We start from the raw sequence: 27,627 nt of genomic DNA, 5'->3' as shown, positions 1-27,627 counted from the left end.
TATCTTTATTGAGATCAGTGCCCTCATACGGATTTACATCAGCCCAGGGCTTACCTGGTAACTTCAGACCCCAGCCCTTTCAGTAAGTTTCTGGATGAACTCTGACTGATTCACTATTCAATAATCGTGAAAGGGAGCACCTTTATTTGAAAAGATGTGGTATATACTGTTTCCCACGTGAGAGCTGTCCGCTTTTTACCGGGTGAGAGGTGGCAAGAGACTCTGTCATTGCCCTTGCCCTCTGCGGTGGTGTAGGTGCCTCTGCTGCCAGCACAAGACTGGACCTGTTTCTGTGGTCGGGGAACACGGAGGGCTGCCAAGAGCTGATGACTGCCAAGGGTAAGTGATTACTAGGAATGCAATGAGGTAAGGAAAAGCTTCTTGGTTTTCCCCCTCCTCTAGTACACCCATATGTGGTCAACCACGAGCTGGACTGAGTACAATGTTTGAATCAAGCCAGATGCAATAACCCTTAAATCAGCCTGTGACAAGGTGAGAGAGAAAGAAGGACGTGGTTGCTCTGGTTTGGCAGTGCCGGCTTGGTGGTTCCACAAAAAGTGCTGCATTTTTTAAAAACATGAATGGACTGATTTAAATCATTGCCGTAATTAGGCCTTTGGTGATCCTAATTAGGGGTCAGCTAATGCAGTATGGTGTTCTAGAACATGTGCTTAGGGGCTGAATGCCAAAACATCGGGGCTTCATTTGTGTATCTGTGTTAACAAGCTGTGTGAGGGGATTTTCCTCTGCAACATCTTCTTGGTAAGGCATGTGCTCAGTGACAAAGATAAGGAAGGTGGCACCAACGGGGACATCTCACTCGTACTGCTCAGTCTTCCTTTGTTCAAAAGATTTCTGTTGCCACACCAGAGGAGAAATGATAGCAGACACTTATTGAGCCACTGTGACATATCAACAGCAAAGGTGAGATTGAATCTGAGCACTATCTGACCAGAACATCATCAGAAGAGATGGCCAAGGGCCTCCACGTGACAATTGTCTGTCTAAGTGTCTTGCTGATGGTTGTAAATGGCAAATACATCCCCTGAAATACACATCAGTTCTGGAACAATTTGCGAAGGGCAACAGGTCATGAATGACTTAACTATCACTAATAGTAGTCTGTAATTATTACCTTGTTAGGCTGTGTTCCTTTAAAGCCACCCCCTGGGAGAAGCAGCTAAGTCAAGGGCACGTCTTGGACAGATCTTTCCCTACAGATCTCTCTGTGGGATTACCCTTGTGTTTAGCCTTGCTGTTGAAATAATCAATTACGTTCATCTTCTAATTAATGAACTAGTATCCGTTTCATAGAACATGCTCATGCCGTAATTACCGCAATTGTGTTACCAGTGGAGCACTCGGGGAATGAACGTGTATGGAGTGCTGTTGAGCTTGAATTGCACGCTGTGGGGAGGCAAGGGTAATGTTTCCTCTGCTATCGAGTGGACACTTTTTTTGATGAGAAAATACGGAAGAATCTGATCAAAATGCCACTAATGAGACAACATTTTTTTCTCTGGTTAACTGTGTATTAACCATACCTTTCCCTTTTATGATCAGAATTTATTCAGTTTTTAGTTTAAGCACTTGTGTTACCTCAACTGGAGCAGAAAGTCTATTCTGTACAGTGGGAAAAGTCTCCAATGCACTGTATGTGGAGAAAGAAAAAAACATTTTGCTTCCTTCTATTTTTTTATAATATACTGTCAAACATTTTTGTGTGTAAGGTTTCAAAATTCCATGGTATCTTGAAAATCTTTCATAAAAAGTATAATGTCAATATTAAACATCTGAATAGAGGCTTTATGGGGAGTGAACTAGATGGACAGTTTGATCACTTGGAAAATGATACTTCCATTTGAAATGAGTTTGCCTGATAATATTTTAGACCCTATATCAATTAAATTCTAAATTGAAAATTGGATGAAAAAAATATGTACGTAAAACTTTATTAAAGCCAAGTTGAAATGTCACAGTCAGTTACTGGGGCAGTTTTTTACTGCCCAGTTTTTTACACTGGGGTGTAAATTGGCCTGGTTCCACTGAACTAAGAGAGGACCTAGCTCTTTAAGTTCAACCTTCCAGGGAATCTAAACATGACTCGTAAGTACATACATGTACATATGCAATTTCGTGTATGTGTTTCTAGAGCTAGTTATAAAAATGGCTTTTCTACATTCCTCCTGGAATCTGAGAATAATGTACAGATTTATTTCAGTGAATCAGGACATACAGCAATGAAAGGTAGCTGAGAGGATCATGTAAGGGGCTCTTTCTACAAAAAAACAAATGACTAGACTCTTGCTACACTTTTGTCAAACTGTGAAATAAAAAAAAAGCAAAGGATTTGTTTTGTGGTTTTTTTTTGTTTTGCTTTGTCACTTTTCCCCCATTTGGTTTCCTTGTTATCTTTTGAACACCTTAGACCTAGTTTAAAATTTGCATTTCAGTTGGTTATACAACTGGTATTTATTTGCATAACACCTCTTTGCTACTAATCATCTGGTGGAGGAATGTTGCTGTATCCTTAACAAATTAATGCTCTGTTATGTAGATGATGACAGAAAATATCTGCTTTATATAATTACAGTTTTAGACCAAACAAGAAGAAAATTCCAATACTAATTTATGCATATGATAATCAAAGCCAGTTATCATATTCCATACTCCAGAACAGAGACAGTATGTAATAATTTTCTAGAAATTAAAGTAACTATTTCTCGCTTTGGCTTCCTCACGCATTTGTGTGCCAAGTTTCAGCCTGAAGCAGATTTTAATGATTGCATTATGAAACTGTCAAAGCGGCTGTGATGAAGACACTGACAAACTGAGCAATACTGGTGTTGCTCAGTTACACTACAAAAGTTACACACAAGAAGTTATATAAATCATTATGCAGTGGACGTATGTCAGCTGCCAAATGATGAGATTTGAAAGAAAATTCTGTATGTGCAGCTTATTCCAGAATTTTCTTCTCCGATGTTTCTTTTACCTGTCAGTAAAGTCTCTCACTTGTCTTGCTGTGAGAGTATGAATATTGAATTAGTGGACCTCTGTCCCGATCCAGACAGAAAGTTTCCCGACAGAAATTCCTACGCTTTGGAGCGGGCAGCTGTACCAGTGCTTTGAAGTGGTGTGTACGTGTGGATGTGTGTTTGCTCCAGCAGCAGCACGTACAGCGATGGCACTTTAGAAACCTGTGCTGGCTTGCGCTCTGCCTCTTCCCCCCAGATCTATCAGGAAAAAACTTTCTCATGAAGAGGCATGTCAACACTCTGTATGGAGTTATGATAAATTACAGATGCATAGTAAATTAAATTTATGATAGCTACCTTTGACCTTCTCCTATATGCTTTACTTATTAATCACATCTCTTCTGGGATCACTTCTGCTGAACAGCTTCCAAGATTTCCACATTTTAAAACTAGTCTGCTAGAGGTGTGCATGAATATATGATGCTACTGAAGGAGGGAGGAGACATGAGTCAGAGACCTCATCAAGGAGAAATGTTTCACTGGTTTGGAAACCTGAACAAGAATGGAGGAAGAGGAGGGAAGTTACAGCTCTGAGCAACACTAGATTAATGGCAGTGCATTTCAACGGTGCTTCCTCTTAGTGGCTGTATTATGGTGGTGGCGTGCTCATACACAGATGAGTATTTAATCAAGATTAGGATACAATGGCCAAATCTCATCTCCATTTTGATCCAATTCTGGATTCAGTTCTTAGATAAGTCAGTGAAGTCAACCTCCGTGCTACCCTCTCCCATGTCCCCATACTGACACTTTCACCCTCACCACAGAACTTGTGAAAAGGGGTCCATATAAACTCACTCAAAGTGTCAGCTCTGGGAAATTGTGCTTCTTCCTTTCATGAGCCAGTGAAGATAAAAATACTATCCCACCACCATCCATTAAATGCATTCTCTATATATAGAGAATATATTAGAATGATACTACGGATATTGAATTTATCTTCATGAGATGGGTATGGTCTCATCAGTCATGAGTGTCACAACTAAGCAAAGACACAAGTGAATAATGAAGCCACCCTTATCGAGTACAGATGAATTCAATTTCCTCTGCACTATAATGTCATATTTGATTCAGTGAACTATAACATCTACTTTTTATTTTTTAAGTTGCCCATGGGTTCTATCTTTTTCTCATTCTCCCTCTCTAAAGCTGTTTTTGCGATGCATTTTTCTGCTTTTATGCATCCTGCATGTCTTTTTCCTCTGTCTGACATAGCAACTAAGTTGAATCGTAAATGGCATACACAGAATGAGAACACTTACCATGTCAGGTGCTTAAATTCCCTGCCCCTGCTAGCTTCTCTGGAGGACCTATCCCTGGGAGTTATGCTGCCAACACTTCATGCACAGAAGTGCAGGCCACGGAAAAAAGGGCTTGATCTGGGATATCTGTAAGGCTATATTCTCTTGTGATTTTTGAAAAAGTGTGTATGAGTCTGTACATCCTGATGGGCAGAGTAGCACGAAGGACCTAACTGTAGGAGTGGCCTTGGTGTTAAGCAACCACAGCTGTCGTGAACGCAGGCTGCGAAGAATAAACCGAATGTGTACAACACTATGCCGCAGTAGGTCATAGGCAGAAGAGTCCATGTGGAAACAAAGCAGGGAGCAAAACTTGCTATGGCCTTCCTCTTTCCAGGACAGTTTTTAGCATGAGTAGAGCTAATCAGAGAGCGTGCTCCTCTGCACACCGCGTGCCCCCTGCCCTTTTCCCTAGAAAACGCCTTTACTGTGCGCTGCCTATCAGCCTGCCCGGTAAGCGGCTGTCGCAGGGTGCTTCGGATGCCCTGGGAACAAATACCCGCTGCCCGGCACTGCCGCAGCCGGGCATTAGGCGCTGCGAGAAGCGCGCAGGGACAAAGCGTATTCAAACCCTTTTCCACTCCCACTGTTGAAGCTGTGCCAGCGTGCTGGCTGCAGACAATACCGGATTTGTTTTCAGTCAACTTAACCGTTCTCATAATCCTACAAAATTGAGGTCTATCTGCTTAGACAGAAGAATGTGCCATTTAAGCTACCAAGGGCAGAGCAGAGCGCTGTCCCCGAGAAGAGCTCCCCTCGGCTGGCACAGCGCTCAGCACAGTGCAGACATGGCCTCTGGCTCAACTCCCCAGAGGCTGCTGTAGTTTTTCCTCCTTGCAATGCAAAGAATAAACACAAACGTGTTGCGTGAGCAATGCAGCTGCTGCATCGACTCTGAGCACGGTGCGATTTTGTACCTAGACTGTATATTCTGTATTGCTTAATACAGAAAAGGGCACAATAGCTCAATTTCAAGCTAATTATAGCAGTAGAAGATTCTGTGGGAATGCCTCTCCAGGTTTTACCAATAAACTCCTTAGAGAAACAAGGAAATGTATTCACATTATATTTACCTAATAGATGAGATTCAGTCTATTAGATGAGATATGAAGTAAATTAAATTCCATGGCAGGTGAACACCCTGAGGGTACTGTAGTTTATAACACTATATTAATATTCCGTAAGACCACTGCATGAGCTTAGTACAGCTAACTTCAAAATTAGCTTTACAGGCCACCTGCAGAATTTTTTCTGCTTGCTTTCATAGTCAGTGCTGCAATCATAGATAATTTAACATAAATATTAAGTAAATAATTGGTTCAGAATATTTCAAGGTTAGGGACATAAATCTCATTCCCATTACATGAATGCAAACCATAAAAATACAAGGTGGTACTTCACCTGGCAATTTTAGTTTCCAATGAGCCATATTCCCTTCCATTTTTTGAAAAACAGAAAAGACCTAAACAAATTCTACAGAACGCCGTTACAGAAAGTGCAGAAGAATTATTGTGGAAAGGAGATATTAATTCAGAGCTCTGTGTAAAAAAAGCTCAGGCTGATAACATGATTGTAATGAGCACTGCGAAGGTTTTCGAATGCATTTGTATAGATTTAGTGATATGAATATAGACTGAAGGTTTTTTGTTATGCTTTTCTGAAAGAATGATTTCTGAAGCTGAGTACTGGCTGAGGTAATAAGAAAGAGGTAGTGGGTGTGCCTCATTATGACAGCTGTGGTTACGAGAAGCTTTCTAATTAGTCTCCAGAAGCTTACAACTTGAAGGTTAGCCAGAAGTAATCATCACAGTAACTAGGTGGTTTCTTAGGCAGAAAAGCACATTTACATTTTGAAGGAAGTAAGCTCTTTTTCTAATGCAGTTGTCTAGTGCCAGAGCTTGGGAAGGAGATCAAGAGGAACTGCTCTTGGATGTCAGACTTTTGGCTGTTTCCAAAAAAATCTTAGCAGTTTGTAACTGTGATACTTGGGGAAAAAGTCAGCAAGGTACTATGTGTATTGTGTGCATTTTCCCAACACCAGCGGACCTTTCATTTGATTTTTTTTTATACGCTGCTTGCATTTTTTTTCTGACTGTAGTGTGTCTGTGTAGATTCTTGTTTGATGCCCTTGTTCCTAATTTGTCCTTAAGGGTACAAGGAAGTGTGTATTTTAATCATAGCTTCAGAGAGTAAGTTGGTTTAATTAGCCTTCCTTCTCAAAACATTTGCTTTCTGATATTATTGTCAAATTGTAAGAGGTGGCCGAGGAAGGAGAGCTGCAAGTGTTCCTTACAGACCAGGTGATGTCTGTTAATGCAAAATTGATCCGAAAAAGTAATTTTATCAGCACTTGTCGCAGGAAAATTGCAATCAGAGAATCTGCTGTCAGAGTTCGGCTCTATCGGCTTTTACCTATTGCTTCCTTACTACATATAGTAATTGCTTTAGGTTTAGTAAGATTTTTGTGTGTTCTTTTTAGTTCAGACCATTAAATATTGAAACTCAACAAGCTAAGTCTCCTTTAAGTGATTCCATTAGAAGATGTCTGCAGAGGATACCTGCTGGCTATTCCCCTCCTGCAGCAGTGAAATCTTCTCCAGATAGAAAACTGGGATAGCAGGATCTCCCTCCAGGCTTCCTTTTCAAAGGCAAGTATGCAGAGGCATTGGCTTTGGTGGGGAAGGCCACGCTTTGAATCTTCTAGTCATGGCAGCAAAATCCACCAGAGATAGTTGTTAAGATGGCATCTGAATATTTAGTAACTTAAGCAACTGTAGGGAATGTTGCTTAAGAGTAATTGAAATGGATTAAAAAGGAGTCAAAAGCCACTGAGATCCTGACAAGAAGTCTGAGACTTTTTAGGGAGAAAGGTTTTCACTGTCTTTTCTCATACGTGTAATGGATGTTCTTCCTGTATGCCTGGAAGAGAGGACATGTCAGTGTGAACTTTTAATTATTAAGTGATGTATTGATTTGGACATAATCTCTCTCTCAAAACCGAAGCATACTTGTGTGAGGATAGTGCTAAAAAACCCCACCCCACATATGAAAGTGTGAACAAAAGTCAAACTTGGAGCAGAAAGATACAGGATAGAAAATGAAGGCAGAAGAAGGATATGAAAAGAAGGCAGGGATTATCTTCCATATTCTGATCATTTTCTCCTCAGATTTATTGAGGTACCAAGATGTGTCTTGATTACATCTTCCTGTGTCTGCTAACATTCCTGATTTTGCACTTTGATACTATGTGGGCTCACACCTACTATTAAACTTTCATGACTGAATAATTTCAGTAGGGAAAAGTCTGCTCTATTAAAGTGCATGGAAGTTCAATAGCTAAAGTCTAAGGCAGACATATGAGGTAATATGTAGTGTAACTTTTTATATTCTCAATTCTTCTTACTACACCCTAGAGATACTGGGAGACAATGGAGACAATGTGTAATGAATGACAGAAAATGTGTGTAAAAGCATCGTATGGTGAATAAATTAAAGCCTTTAGTCATAAGACCAATAATAGGAGAAGTGAGAAATTAAGAAGTATAAGCAAGGGAGACAAAACATCTAGCAGAACAAATGGATATAATAATTTTCAAACGTGTCAGCTTGAATCAACTAAGGTAAACAATCGGAGTCTCAGTGCATGCCTGGACTAGGCGAGATTTGCCACTGAGTACTGTAAAATGGAAAGGAGTCATAAACTGTTGGAGAACAGAACAGGAGTACATGTCTGACCATTTATAATCTTGTAATCAAACATGGAGCCCATAGCTAAAGTCTGGTAGCTTTGGAGACTACTTTGTCTGTGTATTCATAGACCATTCATAACGCAGCGAGCCATAAAATGCTCTCTCACTTTCTTGCTTCAGCGGTTTCAACACCTTCCTCTGGGACAAATATCTCTAATAACAAGAGGTAATTCAATTTTGCTCTTGCTCAGTCCTAAGCAAACAGTTCTGGCTGTTGTGACTTACCAGATTTGTGGAGGTTGTGCAGGGAAGACCGCGTAACTGTTGGAAGCTACCGGGTGCCCTGTCAGGCTGTAAATTGACTGTTGTATGGACTGTCACGGATACCGACGCTTTAAAAACCTGAAGGTATCGCTGCGCTTTGTGGCGTGGTGGAAACTGGTGCCTGTCCCACCGCACCTTCCTTTATAAGGGTGCCGTAGGCGAGCCTGGGGCGCGGGAACCCTGGCTCCTGCTGCGGGAGGCGGGGGCGGTCGCTATCCGTGGGGTTGGATGGTGCGAAGGCGCGGTGGTGGCAGCGGGAAGGCGGTTTTGACGCTGGCGGCGGGGTCAGAGGCGGAGGCGGCGCGCTCTTCGCCTGCTGCGCGGGGCGGGGAAGCTGCAAGGAGAGGGCTCGAGAGGGGCAGCAGCCCTCCCCTGCGGCAGCCAGGCGCCTTCCTCTCCCTTCGGCCGCCCCGCCGCCTACGAGCTTACCGCTAAGCGTGCGCTTTGGTGATTTGGGGATCTACTGAACAGGTAAGCTGAGTAACGGTCTTCGTTCCAACAGTTGCATTTCTACCACAGATATAAGGCATCGGCCAGTAGCGGTGCAATTCAGGGGACAATTTGGCCGTTTGAGTGTTTGCACACTGTTGTGGCTTGGATTTTATATATCCCTTTAAATTTACAAGTCGGGAAGTTAATTTAATTTGTACGACACTTGAGTTTGTGAAGAATACCTTGAAATGCTTTCCTTATCCATTTCTTTAAGATCTTGGCTTATAACTGTTTTAGAGGGAAAATATACTTGATTTTGTTTTTACTAATAATGAGCACTTACTGACTTGTATTTATATTGCTGCAGAGAGAATGCACATAGTTATATCAGGGCCATGAAAATTGATTGAGAAATTGAATAAACTTTTATTTTATTGTGTAAGAACCAAACATTGATTTATTTGGGTTAGTTAAAAAAAACAAACAACAAAAACCTCAAAGGACAGTTTTTCTTTGCAAAGTTTCTTGGGCCTGCCTTTGAAGCATCTGGCCCTTTTAGAAAGAGGATACCAGACAAGGCCACTGGTGAGATTTGCCTTGTCAAATCAAGTTTTTTCTTCCTGTAGCTATTTTTCTCTCTAACCTATTAGTTTGAGGCTCATCTGCAGGCCACATGGTGCCAAAGGCCTGGTCCTATCTTGTATTGACTGGGGGTTTCCCTTCACATGAGGGTTTGACAAAAAGCATCATCACTGCTCCTGAGGATTTCCTGGTTGAAGAGGTTTTGAATGCTTCTCTGTTTTAAATATTTTTTTTTTTTTTTTATTCCAAAGCAGCTGTGTTCACCTAACATATTCCCATATTTTCCTTTTTTCTGCTCTAGATGGCAATGTAACACTTTTTCGTCCGCTGGGAGCCTCATGTTTCTGTAAAATTTGTATAAACCTGGTAAGCTAGCAATAGATTTATCTTATTATATGTGTACGGTACTAGCTGTAATGGCTCCCCTGCCACTCAGCCATGACTCTCGCCCCATGACTTGCATTCACACTCCTTCCTTTTCTTCCTTCTGTCCTCAACTCACGGGCTCCATCTCTTGCTCTTGCCACTCTTATCCCACCAGCTAAATTTTTTGCCTGCATCAGATTAGGATAACTGTGCATGAGACAGCCTTTACTTCTGTTTTCTTCACCCCTTTTGTGACACTGGCCCAAATCTTGGCTTTCACACTCTTACATTTCCACCTGTTCCTTCATGCCCAAATTACTGATTTCATACCCATCCCTCTTTGTGTCTCCTTTTTTTTTTTTTTTTGCCTTTTTCTGGAGCAAGAACTTAATTTCTATGAAAAGCTCGGTTGTGCTGCACTAATAATGAAAAAAAATCTGAGTAGACTCTCCTATTTTCCCTGTGAAGTAAAATGTGCTATACTGCCAACCTACATTACTGAAATTAGGAACAGGCTACTAACATATATTTTCAGTTCTTTAAAGGCAGCTGCACTGTGTCAGACTAATATCTACCTATTATTCTACCCTAAGGGTGGCCAGTGGTGGATGCTGAGGGAAAGAATATTAGAAAAGTGATGTATAAATTCCCTTCACATGGCACTCGAGACTTTAAAGATTTCTTGAGCCAAAGGTTGTTGTGTATTGCTGCATCTAATTGTTTTGATGGAGATTTCTTCTATGAATTGTGGAGTTTGTTCCATAATTAAATTATTGAACATACACAAACAGTTCTTAATTTTCAGATGCTTTAAATCTGCTTCTTGATAATTAAATATGGTGTCCCTAGTTACTGGGTTATAAGACATTGTGAATGTTATCCTTATTTTTGGGGGAGGGATGAGGTATGTGTAACAGAGTTATGTAATAATGCTGTCTGTTTTGTTCATTTTTCCTTTCCTATTAGTCCCCAGTGGTCCATTTTCTTTTTTAGTCTGCTGCTGAGCAAGAAGATGATGTTTTTTGGGAGGAGTGCAGTATGTCTTTGTAAGGGGTGCTAACTAATTTGGAATTCATTGTCGTGTCTACATTGTGCGGTTATTTCCCTCTCCTGTTCTTGGCTTTGTATTTATTGGCAGTGGATTTCATTTGGCGTGTTATTACTTGTTCACTTAGAAACACAGTATCTCCTGCAGCTCTTCACAGTCAGTTTGCAAGTGAAGTGAGTAATTTTGAATAATCAGAAAACTTAGCCACCTCATTCGTGAATGTGTTGAGGAAATAAGCTTTAGCACAGACGACCATCATTGGTAACCTTCATGAAATGTGAAGACTGACCACTTATTGTTAATTTTATATCTCTTAACTAGTGATTAATCTTTGATATCCTTGAGAGAACCTTAATTTTTATCCCAGGAGAGCTTAGTTTGAGAGTCACACACAGTGAACCTTGTAAAGAGGGGGGGGGTATCCTCTGGATTACACTTTTCCATATGCTTTTCAATTCTTTCAGAGAACTCCAGTGCATTTCTGGGGCATGACTTCCATGGAAATCATGCTGACTATCCCATTAAATTTGCCCATGTGTCACCTGAGTTGACTCTTCACTACAATTTCAACCAATTCCTGATCCCTTGTGTCCCCTCAGTTCTTGCACATGTGACAAACTTTTGTTTCAGAAAATGGAAAAGCAATGAAAGAAGTAACGAACAGCTACAAAATTACTGTTTGAAAAATGTGGAAGTGCAGAGTGGTTTGAATGAGAACCACCACAAATATGGTAGCATCTAGTTAGGAAGGAGAAGAGCAAGAAAACAGATTTTTTTTTTTAAAAGCAAACTTAAACGCAGAGAAGTATGTTCAAAGAGGTGGTACTAATGACACAGGCGGAAAAAACCAGCAGTGACAAAGCATAAGAGGAAGTGTATCAAAAGCCATCTTTGCTAAATGGTGAGGTCACTTTTGACCTCTAACACATACAAACACACACCAAACCTGTCAGTTAGATTGGATGTTGAAGGATGACTGTAACAGAGCACAATGGGAACATAAGGACAAATCAAAAATAGGCAAGGCCAAGAATGGGAGACATCTGGCAAAAGCTATCAGGAATAATAGGAAATTTTTCCATGTATATGTAATTGGTAAGAGAAATAAGAATGAGGTAGGTTTCTTTCTCTCCTGTGCAGTGAAAGTACCACAAGAAAAGGGTGAGAAGGCTTAGGGGGATGTGATGCCCTTTTTGCATCAGTCTTTGTAGAAAAGACTGCTTGGAGGAACTTACAGCATAATTAATACCAATTGTAAAAGGAGGTAAGATTCAAGACTACAGTGGGAAAGAACAAGTTAGACAGTTCTTAGAGAGGTTTAGACGTCTTCAGGTGGGGCTGACCAATATCATCCTGGGATATTTAAAGAACTTGAAAATACTAGCACTTGTGTTTGAGATATGGAGGATAACCATAACATTGGTTATCAGAGCAAAGCAGCACTGAAAAACTAGAAAAGGTTTATATTTATAAAAGGGAAAAAGACACCTTCCTTTAAGTTCCAGGAAAATTCTGGAACAACTTATGAAACAAGTTGTGCTACATTCACCTTCAAGATAAAAACATGTTTAACAATCAAAAGGACTTAGCAGGGGAAAAAAAAATAATCAAAGAAATCCAGTGTCTTTTTGTGATAACAATCCACATGGATAGGAGAGAAGCAGGAAACACATCTTTTCTTTAGATAAACATGGTCTTCGTGAAAGTTCAGAAGGGAGAAAGTGAAATTGGTTGATAGCCAAATCTAGACAGTAACTGTTTGTGGTATTGTCTAAATAGAAACACAGTCCTAGCTAGATTTGTTTGGGGCCTTTCTGGTCAGAGTTTATTCAGGACTTTACCAATGTTCTGAACTTGTCGTTGACATGAAGCTGGGAGGCAGTGCAAATCCTCTGGAGGACAGAGTTGGAATTCAAAATTATCTCAGTGAACTGATGAAATGGTTTCTAATAAAAACCTGTAAATCAATAGGGATATTCAGTTAGGCAGTGATAATCACCTACACAAATACGGGATGGGAAACAACTGATTAAGCAACAGTCCTTCAGGAAAGAGTCTGTGAGTACAGTGATAACAACCTGAACATGAGTCAACAATGTTTTGCTGTTACACAAGCACAAACTTCAGAGTGAGAAGTATAAGCAAAAGGAAGTTTGCGAGTCATGTGACATCATCTTTCTGCTCTACTCCGCCTTGGTATGGACACGCTGGAGAACTATGACTGGTCTGGAGTATCTCATTTCATGATAAATGTGAGATTAGGACAACAGATGTGAAAGCCTTCTGCAGAAGAGCAAGGGAGTAATCTGTTCTCTGTATTCGAGGTGTGGGCAACAGGCAGGAACTGCAGCAAGAAAGATTAAGGTTAGGTATAAGTTCCTAACAGCAAGGAGACTGAATCACTCGAACAATGTGCTTTCCTAATGCCATAGAAGCTGTATCATTGGAGGCTTTCCCACCAGATCTGTCAGGGATGATGTAACATCTTACAGCTGACCCAGCCTTGAGGCAGGAGATGGACTGAGAACATTTCCAGCCCTGTTCACTGTTATCTCTCGCTTTACCTCTTCCCCCTGGCTCCTCTGTTTTCATCACTTATAAGCTGCTTGCCATCTGCTTCAAGGCCCTCAACTTCCTGTCCCAAATTTATTTTTCTTGAATTTACCATGGAGAGCTAACAAGGGCAATGTCAGACTTGGTCAGACCTCACTATTCTTTTACTTTTCCAGATCATTCATTATTTTATTGAACAACATTGGTGCCAGCATTGACTTTTGAGGTACCTGTGGTGACAAATTCCTTACCTTCTGAGAATGAATTATTTGTTCCAACTTGTTGTTTCCTGTCTTCCAAACCATTATTAATCCCTGAAAGGTCTTCCTCTTGTGCCACCTTAATTGCTCTTCAGAACTGTTGCTGAAGGATCTTATTTAAAGCGTGTGGTTGGGTTTGGTTTTATTTTGAAAGCATGCTGTATTATACCTACAGAAATACTGTTTTCTCACTGTGTCCTTTAAATCTCTGTTTCATCAATTATAAAAATGACGCTGATTCTGCCCCAGTATGTTACAGTTATTCATGTGCCCACCTGTTCTAGCTTCTATTATATTTTATGCTAATTAACAGGCAAATGAATTTTCTGCTATGTTAATCAGACTCATTAGTCTGTAATTCCCAGAATTGCCTCTGTAGCCCCTTACAAAGCTTGGTCTGATATTTGTCTTTTCTCACTCTGCTGGAAAGTAATAGAGCTTGCAATAAGCAGAAAGCGATGTACTTTTGTTAGTTATTCTGCAGTTTCACAACTAAATTCCTTTAGAACTCTTTGTGAGTATGACCTGGCCCTGAGTGATGTATTGTTCATTTTTCTGGGGTATGCTTTAAAATTTCCATTGCTACTTAACCTTGCTCCTTGATCAAGTTCTCCATAAAAAAATGGGTCCTAAAGACCACTCAGATTTCAAGTTCTGTTGATGCTGATGAAACTAATAAATTTCTTATAATGGTATTACCTTTCTTGAGTATGCCTCTCTCACTCTGATCATAATTTTGCCCAACTGTCTAGTTAATTTAAAAAAAAAAAAAGTATATTTTATACCCTTAGGATTGCTCTTCCCTCCTGATTGGCCCTTGCAGCCAGCCTTCAGGGAATCATTTCCAAAAATTAAAAATAAGCTGCCTAGAGTAAAGAATATGGGTGCCTTTAATGGCGTCCTTTAAGTACCTACAACATTAACTACTTTCTCTTTAAACGTATTCTTTGTTAAAAATTCAAAATCAATTAGCATTACTTAACCAGAACCAGGTAGTGTACTAGCACTTCTTGGAGCAGTATTTACTTGTATAGTGCTACACCACAGTAGCATCCTAGGTTGCAGATGAGGCTTTCGGCCATTCTAATACTTTTACTGTTACTGTTTTTAATAATTCCAGCAAGAAAGGTATGGAATTGCAGTCCTTCCAAAAACAGTTAATTGCTTAAAAAAATATCTAAAAAGTTGTATATAAAGAAAGACACGGACCTGTTAGAGTGGGTCCAGAGGAGGGCCACAAAAATGGTCAGAGAGCTGGAACCTCTGCTATGAAGAAAGGCTGAGACAGTTGGGGTTGTTCAGCCTGGAGAAGAGAAGGCTCTGGGGAGACCTTATTGGGGAGACCTTTCAATACTTAACAGGTCTTACAAGGAAGACAGAGAGAGACTTTTTACCAGGGCCTGTAGTGATAGGACAAGGGGTAATGGTTTTAAACTGAAAGAGGGTAGATTTAGATTGGACCTAAGGAAGACATTTTTTACGATGAGGGCAGTGAGACACTGGAACAGGTTTCCCAGAGAAGCTGTGGATGTCCCATCCCTGGATGTGTTCAAGGTCAGGCTGGAGGAGGCTTTGAGCAACCTGATCTACTAAAAGATGTCCTTGCCCATGGCAGCAGGGGTTGAACTAGGTGATCTTTAAAGGTCCCTTCTAACCCAAACCATTCTGTGATTCTATGACTTCTGTTTGAACTTTTTCACCTGATTAACATTGTTCACATGAAAATGTAAAATACATAAAATGACCAAATATGAGTACATAAGGCAGGACCTAAGAAAACTGGGACGTGCATAGTTCCAAACATCAGTTACATGTAATGAGTTGGGAACTCTCGATCAGGGTATCTCAAAGGCACTGGGTCCATTGGAAACTGACTCTGTCATATGACAGGTCCTTCAGTGAAGCATCTTGCTGGAAGAGTTTAACTCCCTAAATTCATCAATGATTTGGTCTCAGACCTGCTTTACTATTTCTGTTCCCACTATATTACAGATGCCAGAAGGAAAAATAACCATAATAAATAATATTATTTCACCTGAAAAATTTACTTGTCTAATAAAGGATGATTCTAAATGGTACAGTGCAAATCTAAATATGTTTTGGAGAAAACGGGAGTTACCTCTGCTCATAGTAATATAAGCAAAGGAGAATTAGGATATTGTATATCTCCACATGTTATGTAGTGACTTTCAGTCACTAATCAGCTATCATGCAGAGCAAATACCAGAAGCAAAATTTCTGCATGTTGGATATTCTCTAAAAGAAAAAGTGAAGTGAGAAACTATTTGTGAAGCAAATACTCCAATGAAGTTTGAACTGAGGATTGAATCTGCAACTCTGTCTCTAAGGCGTCACATAATTCCTAAATACTACACAGCAATTGAAAAGATGACTGTCCTGTGACTCCTGGCCTAGGTACAGCTGAGAGTGTCATGGATTTAACATCAAAGAGCTAACGTGAAACTTCCATATTTTATTGGTTACAGCTGGTGGCTCAGGTTTATCTGATGGTTGTTTTGAATTTCACACACTGTCCCACTGATTTGTATTGCTCTAGCAATGCAAAGCAAGTGTAAACTCAGCTTAGCTACCCACCTAAACTAGTTTTCTGACTGCTTCATGTCAAGGGAGTGGAAAAACAGCCAGACAATGCTGGTTTATATGTCCTACCTACGTAGGTTGGCTGATCAAAAGGAAGACAAGCATTTTAGGATTAGAGCAAATCTGTGATTTTTTTCATTGCTTTGCCCAAGAGCGAATGTTGTGGAGCTTCAGTGTTCTGGTGTACTAGCAGATAGTAGAAGATGAACCCTTTGTAAATGGTGACAGCAGCTTCCTTCAAAAAAGTGAACTCTTGAATGGCCTGTGTCAAGTCTCATCCTGTGAAGTTTCTCCTAAACTATTTCTTTCCCTTTCCTTTAGCTTTTTTTATCATTTCTGCATTTCTAGATGTTATGCCACCCTTCAAAGTAATTTTTCAGCAGATTTATGCTGATACATTATTAAAGATAAATATTTCAAGTGATGCAAAGGTCCCTCAACTTCTTTTGAACTATATTTTTAATATCTAGGAAAGTTGATGTTTCAAATCATCACTGATCTTAGTGCCCTAGGGCTTGCAAAACATCCCCAGTATTAATGAATGTAATCTGAGGAAAGCATTTGTCAGAGGGAGCTGGGAAAGGGACCATGAAAAACGTATTACGTAGACTGGAGCAAAATGGCTAGCTTTCTGATTATAAATCTAAAATATTAAAATAATGAATTCATAGAACCCCTATTAGACATCAAAGCTTGCGTCTTATTGGAGTATGCTTTTAATTTATATGCCCTCTTTCAGGCCAAAAGCAAACCTGATAAATTGAACAGTGAATTCCTAACCTGATTGAAAAAACCTGACTCTGGCTCATTGTTGTCAATAGAAAGGAGACTGTGCAAGCTGAACTCTGCTCAAGTAGATGCCTGTGGTATAATTTAATGGCACGTTTTCAAACCTTACAACTTTTAAATACAGAGCCAAACTTTAAAGCGGCAACTTAGTAGCCCTTATGCTCTTTCCTCTTTTATCTTATTTCAGTTTTCTTTGTTTCAGAAGGCTGCAGCAGAGGCAGCTGTAGGAAGAGACAATTTAAGTGCTTTCAGTTGGCAAGAGCAGCCAGTGTTAAAGCTAATAAACGTGATGTCTTTTTCCCCCGCTTTTTCCATAGGAGTGAGGAATGCACTGAAATGAATATGCAGGCAGCTCATAGTCTATATATTACCCCAAACCAAATCTCACTTTAGGTATGTTTAAGTACTCTTCATCACACAACTTTCCCTTTCCAGAAAAGTGAAGATTTTGTTATATTCCACCTAGAAACACATTAGGATTCCTGAGATGACAGATAAATATAGTGGATAAAGCATGTTAAACATCAGTAGTGAGTGCACAGAATGAGAGAAAGCAAGTGATTATGGTGCTAATGTGAGATTTGGGAGACCTGCTTTCAATTCCCTCATCCACCACAGGCTGCCTCTCTCTGACCTGGAGCAAATTTGTCTCTCATGCTAAAATTTACAAATGTGTTTAGGCACATAACTGCCTCTGTTTAAACAAATACATTGTTGATGAAATGAATGGGAAGTTATTGATCGGTGCATTTGGTTCCCTAGGCTTCCACTTTGGTGCTGCAAAACTGGGGATGATGTTGCTCCATTAGCTTAGGGTTGTGCTGGGAGCACAAATGGCTTATTAAGCTCTCGGGATGCTGATTGTCCATCTGTAGGAAGCGTCAGAACACCTCATATGATTATGCCCCTGTATGAATTCATGTTGAATTCCTTTCTGATATTGTATTCAGTTCTGATCAACCCATCTCAAAAAGCCTATAGCAAACGCAAAGAAGGGCAACGGAAATGATCAAAGGTATATAATGGTTTCCGCACAAGGAAAGGTTGAATAGGCTAGCAGTCTTCATCCTGAATGAGAGAGGTGGCTGAATGGGGATGTGATAGCAATCAATGCAGTTGTGAATAGGGAACAATTACTGAGAGTTTCTCACCATATAAGTGCTGCAGACTTAGTTTTTTACCCAACATACAATTAAACTGCAGGACCCTTTTCCAAGGGGATTGTGGGTGACAAAAGTTAGATTGTTTTAAAATACAAAATAGAAAAATTTCTGGATGAAAAATCCGTTCTGGAATATGGAACACAAAGAAATTACCTTGAGTTCAAGAAATTCTGTAGGCTCAGGCTGCAGGAGGCTGTGGGGAACTGCTGCCTCCTCTTTATCCTCATAAGTTTTGGGCACATTTGGTACCGACCACATCAGAGAACGTTCTAAGATAGATGGACCTTTCGTCTTGCCTGACACAGCCATTCTTATGTTCTTCCTTTCTAAAGGGAAACAAATATAGACAAATATCTTCTTCTGTGCACATTGTTGTGTTTCATCGATTCAATGACAGATGGTAGGCATGCCCTTTGCTGAGAAAGCTGAGGGGAAAATGATGAAAAGATATTTTTGCATTTATGTTTTATCTTCTTTCCCTGGAATGAGAGAGAAGGGATTCCCTTTGAAGAGCAGGTTCTCCTTCAATGGCTGAATGTGTCTAGATTGTACCTTCAGAGTTTAGTATTAATGAAGGTCAAACATAGTGACAACCATCTTAGCAATGGACCAGAGAATCAGCTGTGACAGCCTTCTGCCAGATGCTATCTTTGCCCTAGATGGGGAGTAAACTACTCCTTTCACATGATAGCTTTCATCCTTCCCCTACCCTTGCCCAGTTACTTCTGGTTGATAAGAGAAAGCAGAGCCTGCTCATCTGTGGCTCTCGGTTGTGGGTGAAAGCCTGAGAGGTCAGCAAAGCATCCCTATTTTTCCTACCCAAGCCAGCTGGTATCACAGTCACAGCAGAGTAAAGGGGGAGTTACTCCTTTTGGAGACACTCAATAGTAAAGGGAGGAATGACTCGGTCTAACCTTGTCTTTTGAGTGCCTTGCTGCTGGGGCAGACTGTGGACTTTTGGGGAAAGGCGGGTCACGATTTGAATGTGGATGTCCCCATGGCAATGAGCAGCACCACCTACTACCTACCAGTTGTCTATCTCCTTACAAAAGAGGAAGGTATTTTCTGATTTTTTTTCCCCCAGCAATCTTCCTTACAGAAACCCCATTTGTAGCAAGGCATTCTTCTAGGTGAACCGAAAGACATGCATCTCTCTCTGTGAGGTTTATTAACACTACTTACCATGTGGTAATAGGGCATACCCAGCAGCAAAACATAGCACTTCCCTCTCAGCAGGACTGGAATACAGCTTCCAGGCTTGCCATAGCCCCGACAGTCCTGGGAGTGAGGAACTGAGATGAAACAGTTTATTTGCAAAACAGAGAGCTGTATCGCTAGCAATGAACTGAAGAACAAACAGAAGGCTTTACACAAATGTGACACTTGCTCTTTTTCAAATTACAGCCGTTGTATTTTTACTACAGATGAAAAACAAACAAGCTGCTCTGTCTTGTCTCTCCCAGCTTGCTTAGAGACTCAGCTCAGCTTGGCTGCATGTAGATCAATTTGTTTCAAGAGATCAGCATTTCCTTTTTAACCTTTTGAACTGTAAGTCCCCATAGGATCCTGATGTTTTCATCAATTATATATTTTCATTTTGTACTGGCAATCGATAGCACTTTAGAACACTAATGTCATACCATATCTTTGTCTTGGGCTAGTAAGTGAATAATAACTAAATAATGCATTTCAAACAAGAGAGCAAATGAATATTCTCCCTCCAGCGCACAAAGAAACACGCAAAAAGAAATCACTGAACAATAGGACATTGATTTTTGTGGCTCCAAACTTTCCAGCTGCAGGCAGAAAAGACCAGAATAGAGTTGTAGTGCATTATCTTGCTCCTGAAGTTGCACTTGGGCATGAAACTTCAAAACGCCTCTCATTTTCCCAGCATTACTGCTGGATAAAGGTTTGGTGCAGACCAAGGTAATACTGAGAATTCACAGTTATAGGAATATTTGGAAAGCAAAAGAAATGCTTGCAATCCCAGCATTGTTGGCAGGGCTTTTTCAAACGCTCTGTGTTCTCAACAGACAAAGATTTCAAACAATTGATACTTGGAAAACAAGGCTACATCTGTACTAGCAGACCTGAGAGGGTCAGGGAATAGCCTCAGACTCTGCTTTACAATCATACATGCTGTTACATTGTTAGCACAGGTTTTGTCAGAATTTTGGCTGGTGCTAAGGAGCACTCTCCCAAGCAGTGCTGGAGTGTACGTAGATTGGGAGTTAACGCTCTCGGCAAACAGCTTGAACATGAAATCCCTATTTTGGGTATGAGAACTTGGCTGTGCCGATCGGAACCATGCTGTGTCAGCTAGCCTCGAGGCCAAAGAGCAGTCTATCTCTTGTTTCATTTGCTAATGTAGACACAGTCAATGGGTACTAGCTGTATTTGATAATCTTGCTATCAGCAGCATAAAGAGCATCTTGTGGCTAAAGTGTTGGACTGGGACTGGAGAGATTCAGTTCCTAGACACTGCACAGATTTTCAGTGTAACTTGAGGTCACTAAGTCCCTCTACGCTTCTTGTTTCACTTATAAAATGGAGATAACAGAAGTTTCTTACTCCTGTGATGATGACAGGAGACGTGATAGATGGATTGTAACCTATTTAATACAGCAAAGGTCTCTTACTAGAAGTGTCTAGAAAACTGGGGAGTTCATCTGACTCAGAAAAGTTTCCAGTTGTCTCCCCCCCCCTCCCCCCCCGCCCCTTTTATTTCTCCAAACTGTTTAGCTCAAACACTGAGGCCTCTGGAGGCCCTGGAATCTGGCTGAGTTATTTTTGTCTTCTGTGAATTCAGCCCACCAGTGTACCAGAAAGGGTTGAACCCCTGCTTGGAGTTTGTCAAAATATGTTTTGAGCCTGAAATATTTAGGAGAAGGCAGGCATATGGCGTTTTCTAAGTAAAGTTTGCATCACTGGAAAATTTGGGAGCAGCTGTCAGTGACTAGGTGATACAGTGCTGCACCATAACAACAACGACGGCAACAACAACAGAAGAGAATAGTGAAAAACTGTTAGTTAAAGAGGTGCAAAAGAAGATAGTTCTATTTTCCACCCTGATTCAGGACAGTGCTTAAACTTATCCTTAATATTAAGCACACTTAAGCACCTTTCCCAAATGAAGACTGATATAATCTGAATTTGGCTACAGTAATGCATGACACTAGATGCTGTTATGTCCAGAATGAGATCCAAAACAAAGCAAGTATTCACTTGGACAAGTTTCTCTTCCAGAATTCATATTCTGCCTGGTGGTAGCACTGCTGGAGTTTCCCCTCCCTCAAATTTAATATCCTGCTCTTTACCAGTTTTGCGGTTCCTTCTGTCCTGTTTGTCTTCTCAAGAGGCAAGCCCCAAGGTTTCTCTTCAGCAGAGCATTCCCAAATATGTGCTAAAGTATCAATGTATGTACTGATAAAATTCTTCTAGTGAATCAGTATAAACTTGCAGATGTCACCTCATAGAGGCAGTGATGCATTTGAATAAAGGGCCTCTGTCTTACTCTAAACAAACTCTTACATCATGACTGACTGCATTTGCTAGCATGATGACTGAATTGTTGTGAGTATATATGCTGAGTATGGACGGGTTATTACACAACACTGTTTTCACTTATTGCAATGTGCTGTCATGTGTTCCTGATGCCAGCCAAACTACAGTCTCCTGCAGCAGTGCAATGAGAAAAGAACCTGCACTTGGGTTATACTCACATATATTAATATATATCCAAGATCCTTTGGCTTGATTCCTTGTCATAGGACAAGAGGTTTCCATGTATTCTTGCTTTACCTGGATATTCTCTGTTTACCAACTTTGTAGCATTTCATTATTCTTTTACATTTCACATTATGTTTTATGTTTCACTAACTGACCTAATTCTGAAAATGTACGTGAAGAAATTTCTATCTGTCTCAAGGTGTATTAAAAGTGAACAGTTCAAATGATTCATCCTCTAACCTGATTTTCCAAAATCTGTCTTTTTTTTATCCAGAAGGTTAAGTGTGATTTTAACAACTGTTCAGCAACAAATGTCTGAAGCTGTAGGAATGAAGAATGCTTTCTCTGATTCCATGTGTTAAAATTTCTAAGATCTAGACAAACACTCCTTTTTTATGCTCAAATAGTTAGAACATGGAGTAGCAGGTTTAATTTGGCTAGAAATCCTTTCTTTTCCAGCTTCTTGCACATATCTCTAGTCTCTGTCGGTGTAACAGACATAATTCTGTAACAAGACTTTCTCAAGACTGCCCTTTAGCTTGAGACAGTCCTCGGCTGCAGGAGGGCTTTCTGCCCCAAAAGATTTATCTGTTCCTCCTGTCACCTTAGACCTGTGTGCTAGCACAGGTGGGAATTGAAGAAGTTTTCAGACTTTCCAGCCAAACTTTCTGTACGAACCCCATTAAGATTTCTGTGCAGATGGGGGTAGAGAGGGGACCTGTTGAAGTGGATATGCTTCTTTTAATCTTGACTACAATACAATCAGATTTTTCTATTGATCTTTGATCTGAAGTACAAAAGGTCCCTTAAGCCACGGGAATTCAATGTATCTATTGAATTATCTATCTATCTAGCAACAGTAGAGTCAATTTTTAGAAATATATATTCACTTACTGTATCATTTTAATTATATTATTTGAGTATCTGACACACATCTTTGGTTTTCAGAAGTTTGAAGAAAATTCTGTCTTCACAGGTACATGCACAGTGGAGTTACTTTTTTAGTCAGGAGTTAAATTTTATCCTCAACACTTACATGTTCTCAATTCATCCTACTGATGTTACTGAGAGTCTTTAACTTCAGTAGGAGTTTGATCAGGCCCTAAAGAAAGTTGGCATCCGCTACAAAAACCAACAAAGGACCATTTCTACAGAGAAATTCAATCAAAATATCCCTCTTCAAGAATTAGAAAAAGGCACTGTGGAAAGACATTCAAGAAACCAGTTAAAATTATGTAATTAAATATCTAACATCTCAGGCAATAGAAGTTTGTACAGTTCCAGATTATTTTAATTCTTTTATTTATTCTCTGTACAGTAGAGTTTAGCAAAGGTGACGCACCCATGTAATTCTAAGTGAATAGCATCTTTCTTGTGGATTATAACATAATTTTTTCCAGTAATGAAACTTCCATGAGTTACAAGGCCAGAATAAGTAGAATCTTCTGAAATTTCTTATCCCCCATTTAATTCCAAAGTTCCTAGAAGACTAAAAAATACCTTAATTCCCCAGGCTGCTCCAAGGCCCAGCATTCCTGATCATTCACAGACATTTGCACCCAGGGTGCTTTCTGCAGCGAACCAATTGTCTGTGGTCCTATTCACATGTGGGTTTAAGAATATTTTGCTTTGTGGGCAACATGGGTAAGACTGAAAAAGCTTTGGATTTCTCCACTCTGTACAGACTTCCAGCACCATCCCAGAAGGTCTTTTGTGCTCAGACCTCTTTGATCTCCCTCATAACACACCTTGGCACATGTTGCGTATGCATTACACTATAAAACCTCTCTTCTGGCAAACCATAATGTAGCCCTCCCATCATTTCAGATATTTTGACCTGAAGAAGTAAACACCAAACCCATAACATACTAGTGGTATGCAAGCACTCTCTGGGGCTCATGGGAGGGCTGTGAGGAGACCAAGGAAAAGTACTACATGTTAAAAATGCAGTCAACATGCTCCAGCAGCAGCTGGATGTGGAAAGCATGGATGATAACTCATAGGCTGCACTTCACCTAGGGGCCAGAGGTGTTTGCCTGGACTGGACTTCAAGTTTTCCAGATGGTGATCAACAGGCACAACTGACTGCTTGCATGAATTTTTGTTGATTTATTTATTTGTTGTAATAATAAGGCAGTTCAATTTTTAGAGCTTGCTTAAGCATGTATTTCCTTAGCAAATTAATAGATGGTGGGTGTAAATGATGAGTAGGAAGCAGTTTTTTTCTTCTTGATGGTTTTCAAATTCTTTTTTATGTAAACAGGAGCTGATTTTTCTTATAAGAGCAGAAAATAACAATGAGGTCATTGTTTAAGAGGTGCAAAGGTACAATAACAACAGTGCAAACACTGTATAACATTCTAGATGCTGAAATGTAGAGGCCTGTTTTGAGAACCAAGTTGTCTCCCATTGGTGCTTGATTTATTATTTACATCCATTTGGGAAATGAGCCCTCAGGAGGTCGAAATATAATTATCCAGTTACTTGCCCTTAGTGGGGGAAAAAAAGAAAAGACAAAAAGCTCCCACAAGGAACAGTACAATGTCTTACCAAACCATCTGAAAAAAAGTTTTCTTCTTCATTTTCAATGAACTACATTAATGCAGTGACATTTGTAGAATGACTCAGTAGGGGCATATGGACTTTTGGAGAAGAAAATATAGGTAAATAGCTGACTTGATATTTCAATGTGTGTCCCTGCCTGTTGATGGTTTTGAATGGAAGAGGATTAAATGGAGAAAAAGAATATGTTCTGGGAGGGGAGGAGAGCAAGAAATGGTAGAAGATTGCAATGTCTCAGCAGTTAATTGCTTGAGATCAGTTATGTTAGCAGTAATGTGAAATATTTTGTTTCCTGTTATTGCTTCTGTAAGAAAAAAGATCTATTCCTCAAAGAGGTGAGAGCACCATCTGTGGCAGTAATGTGGGAACAAAACTTGTGAGAAGACATCATGTTTCCATCTGTTTTCAGAGCGCCTTAAACAATGGCCAAATCCACCGAATAGCTTCTGCTGTGTGAACTTGTGAAGTGTGGTTTACAATGTTTTATGGCTTCTGCATCTGAACTTATGCATGCAAGTCCAGAACGACTGTCTGTCAAGTGCAGCTGCCTTTGTGTACAGATGTGTCTGCACTGGAGGGCACACACAGCATCCAAAGGTCTGCTGCGGCAGCTGACTTTCATGTTGGTCGTGTATAAGATCCTATATATGCTGAAGAAGAGAGCACCTAAATTCTTTGTCGAGCTCTTCTGTTTCCAAATGTAGGCTTCAGGGTGTATTTAACAATAGATATTTTAAAGTATAAAATGTGATAATGCCAGGTTATCATCTTGCGGTACCTTTATCTTTTTTTGTATCTGTAAATTGTCTTGCGGCACTTGTATCTTTTTTCTAACAAGTCATATTGTCTCCAACCTGTCTGACTAACTGGGTACGTTAACACTGACCTTTGCAGTTATTTTGTATTCTCACTTTGCTGTCCCCCTCATTGTGATGTTGGCTTTCAGGGAAGCTCAGGAGGGCATACCTTTTTTAGGGACCAAGGTTAGCTAAAGTGCACCAGAGACTAGCCTTTAAATGGGGAGGCCATTTATCCCTGACATTCGATAGTCTGGAAATTTTACTTCCTTTTGGTGTTGTGGTGGCAAGGTATTGCTTGATAAGTAAATGAAAATAAAACAGTATTTTTTTTTCTTATGGAAATGCACTCAGAACTTTAACAGACTCCAAAGTCCAACGGCTCTGGCCACGTCTGCCATTACCTGCAGCCTGGCTGAACTTCTGCCAAATCCAACAGGACTTTGGATTGTATAGCAGGTTGCTATACGGATGATTTCTGGAACATGTCATCTTTTAAAAGCCCATTATTTTCTCAGTAGTATTTGCTGATAAATCATACTGTAGCTAGGCACTCCTTTAAATTAGTGCCTGTGAGCCAGTGAGTGAACGAGCCTCCTTGGAGACGTCAGTTTATCATCTTGGAGAGAATCCCCTCAGCCCGGTAGCCGCGAGGGGGACGGTGTGAGTTCCAGTACAGTAGTTCTGCACCAGCAGGAGATTTCTCTCGTGAAAGGCTAATCCTCAGGAGAGAGAGGGAGAGAAGGATTTGAATCCTAAATCACCTGTGAATCCTTGGGAGACCTGGGTGAGAAGCTTGCTGTGTCCTCCTCTCTGCACCGCAGAGGCAGCCTAACAGGAGCTAGCCCAGCCAGCGCTCTCAGCATGGTTTCGGCAGCACACTTTGACCAGGAGTCAGAACAGGGTTTCTCTGGTTTGCTGAACTGGGGGTGTGACATCAGATTTAATTTTTGCCTTATTAAAAAACATATAACTCAGGTTTTCACCTCAAAAAGGCACCACCAGTAAGCAGTTTTGATTGGAAAGCATGTATGTTTTATCTAGGAAATCCAAAGAGAAGTTTTAAAAATGTAGCTTCAAATGAATGAGAAGAATGAATGGTAATATTGTGGTCTAGTAAAGGTAAGAGAGAAAAAGAAAGAAAGGCAGAAACACTATACGGCGCTTATGCCATTTTCTTTTCCTTTTTCAGGATATATGAAGAAAAAAAAAAACCTGTGTAAAGGAATATTAAGAAACAAGGAAATCCTTACATAAAATAACCTTCCAAACTAATGGGAATGGATCTCTTGTGATTTTAAATATATCCCAGTACTGTGCTAACGCATGCAAAGGATGAAGGAAACAAGTTACAAATGGAGAGAGTGTCAAATTCTCAAATCAAGACAGAATAATTCATCCTAAGAGATAATTTATACCGACTAAGCTGTCTGAGGCTTTGGAGATCAGCTTGTGGCATGTGTTTCTCTACAGCTTGCATGGTGGACCACAACATAGTATATAGATGATTCATGGGCTGGAGACTTTCTGCACATGCAGGGTCCGAGGGGGGTTGGCTCGACTACAGAACAATTTTTAACATTCCTTTGCACCTTATGTCTTGGGCTTCTTTTCAGTGGTTTCAAACTCTGACTTCTCAATAGCTGAACAAGATATTAACAGGATAAATTGCTCACTGCATGTAAGCAAATTACAGGAGAGATGTGACTTATGAAAGCAGTTGTGTCTCTTACGTGCTTAAACTCCAGCTATAATGTTGGTAAGGATGACAGTAATGATATTAATAGGGAGAATATGTTGCTATTAAATAGACTGCAACCACTCCTTTATTTACTTTCAAAGCTGTGATTTGCCAGTACTGTCTGCTCCCCCTCTACCCTGCAAAAGAGAAAAAAAAAAGAAAAAGAGAGAACCAGAAAATGCAGAGAGGATTCTGGCCAAGCTGAGCAGAGAGATGCAAGTAACATCGTGACTCTTCCCTGCCATCAAGGGTACACTGAAACACTAGGAAACTGGTTTTACAATGTTTCAAATTTTTTTTAATTTTTAAAATAAATTTTAAATAATTGAAATAGTTCATATAACTTTGCAGAAAGTCTTGGGTAACTGTTCTGATTAGTGGTCTTAAAGATCAGATGGAAAATCAATGGTATCCCCTTATACCAGTAAAAGCAGAGGCTGAACTTTTACAAGCTTGTTGCCATTGAAGTCTGCAGCATTTGAAATGTCTAATAAGGCTTATGATGATAATTCTCCATTCATGGCAGCTCTTTCTTTTTGAATCCATTTTTGCTTTCCCTGACTGTTTGACCTTCTTGAATGATGCTAAAATTTACTAGAGGGTCAAAAAGTCACAGGGGCCCACATGAGACATAAAGACAGACAAATGA

The 27,627-nt window shown here is 40.2% G+C and overlaps 1 long non-coding RNA gene across 1 annotated transcript; it reads left to right on the top strand.

Annotated features, from left to right (window-relative positions):
- The first annotated feature begins 205 nt into the window (after positions 1-205).
- Positions 206-26,998, top strand: LOC115335106. The gene is made up of 4 exons (XR_003921361.1): positions 206-339; positions 9,668-9,732; positions 26,282-26,337; positions 26,430-26,998. It is a non-coding gene; the product is annotated as an uncharacterized LOC115335106 (long non-coding RNA).
- The last annotated feature ends 629 nt before the right edge of the window (positions 26,999-27,627 follow it).

This window comes from Aquila chrysaetos, chromosome 2 (genome assembly GCF_900496995.4).
Source record: "Aquila chrysaetos chrysaetos chromosome 2, bAquChr1.4, whole genome shotgun sequence".
Taxonomy (NCBI): Eukaryota; Metazoa; Chordata; class Aves; order Accipitriformes; family Accipitridae; genus Aquila; species Aquila chrysaetos.
This window is presented reverse-complemented; position numbering and strand designations above follow the sequence as displayed.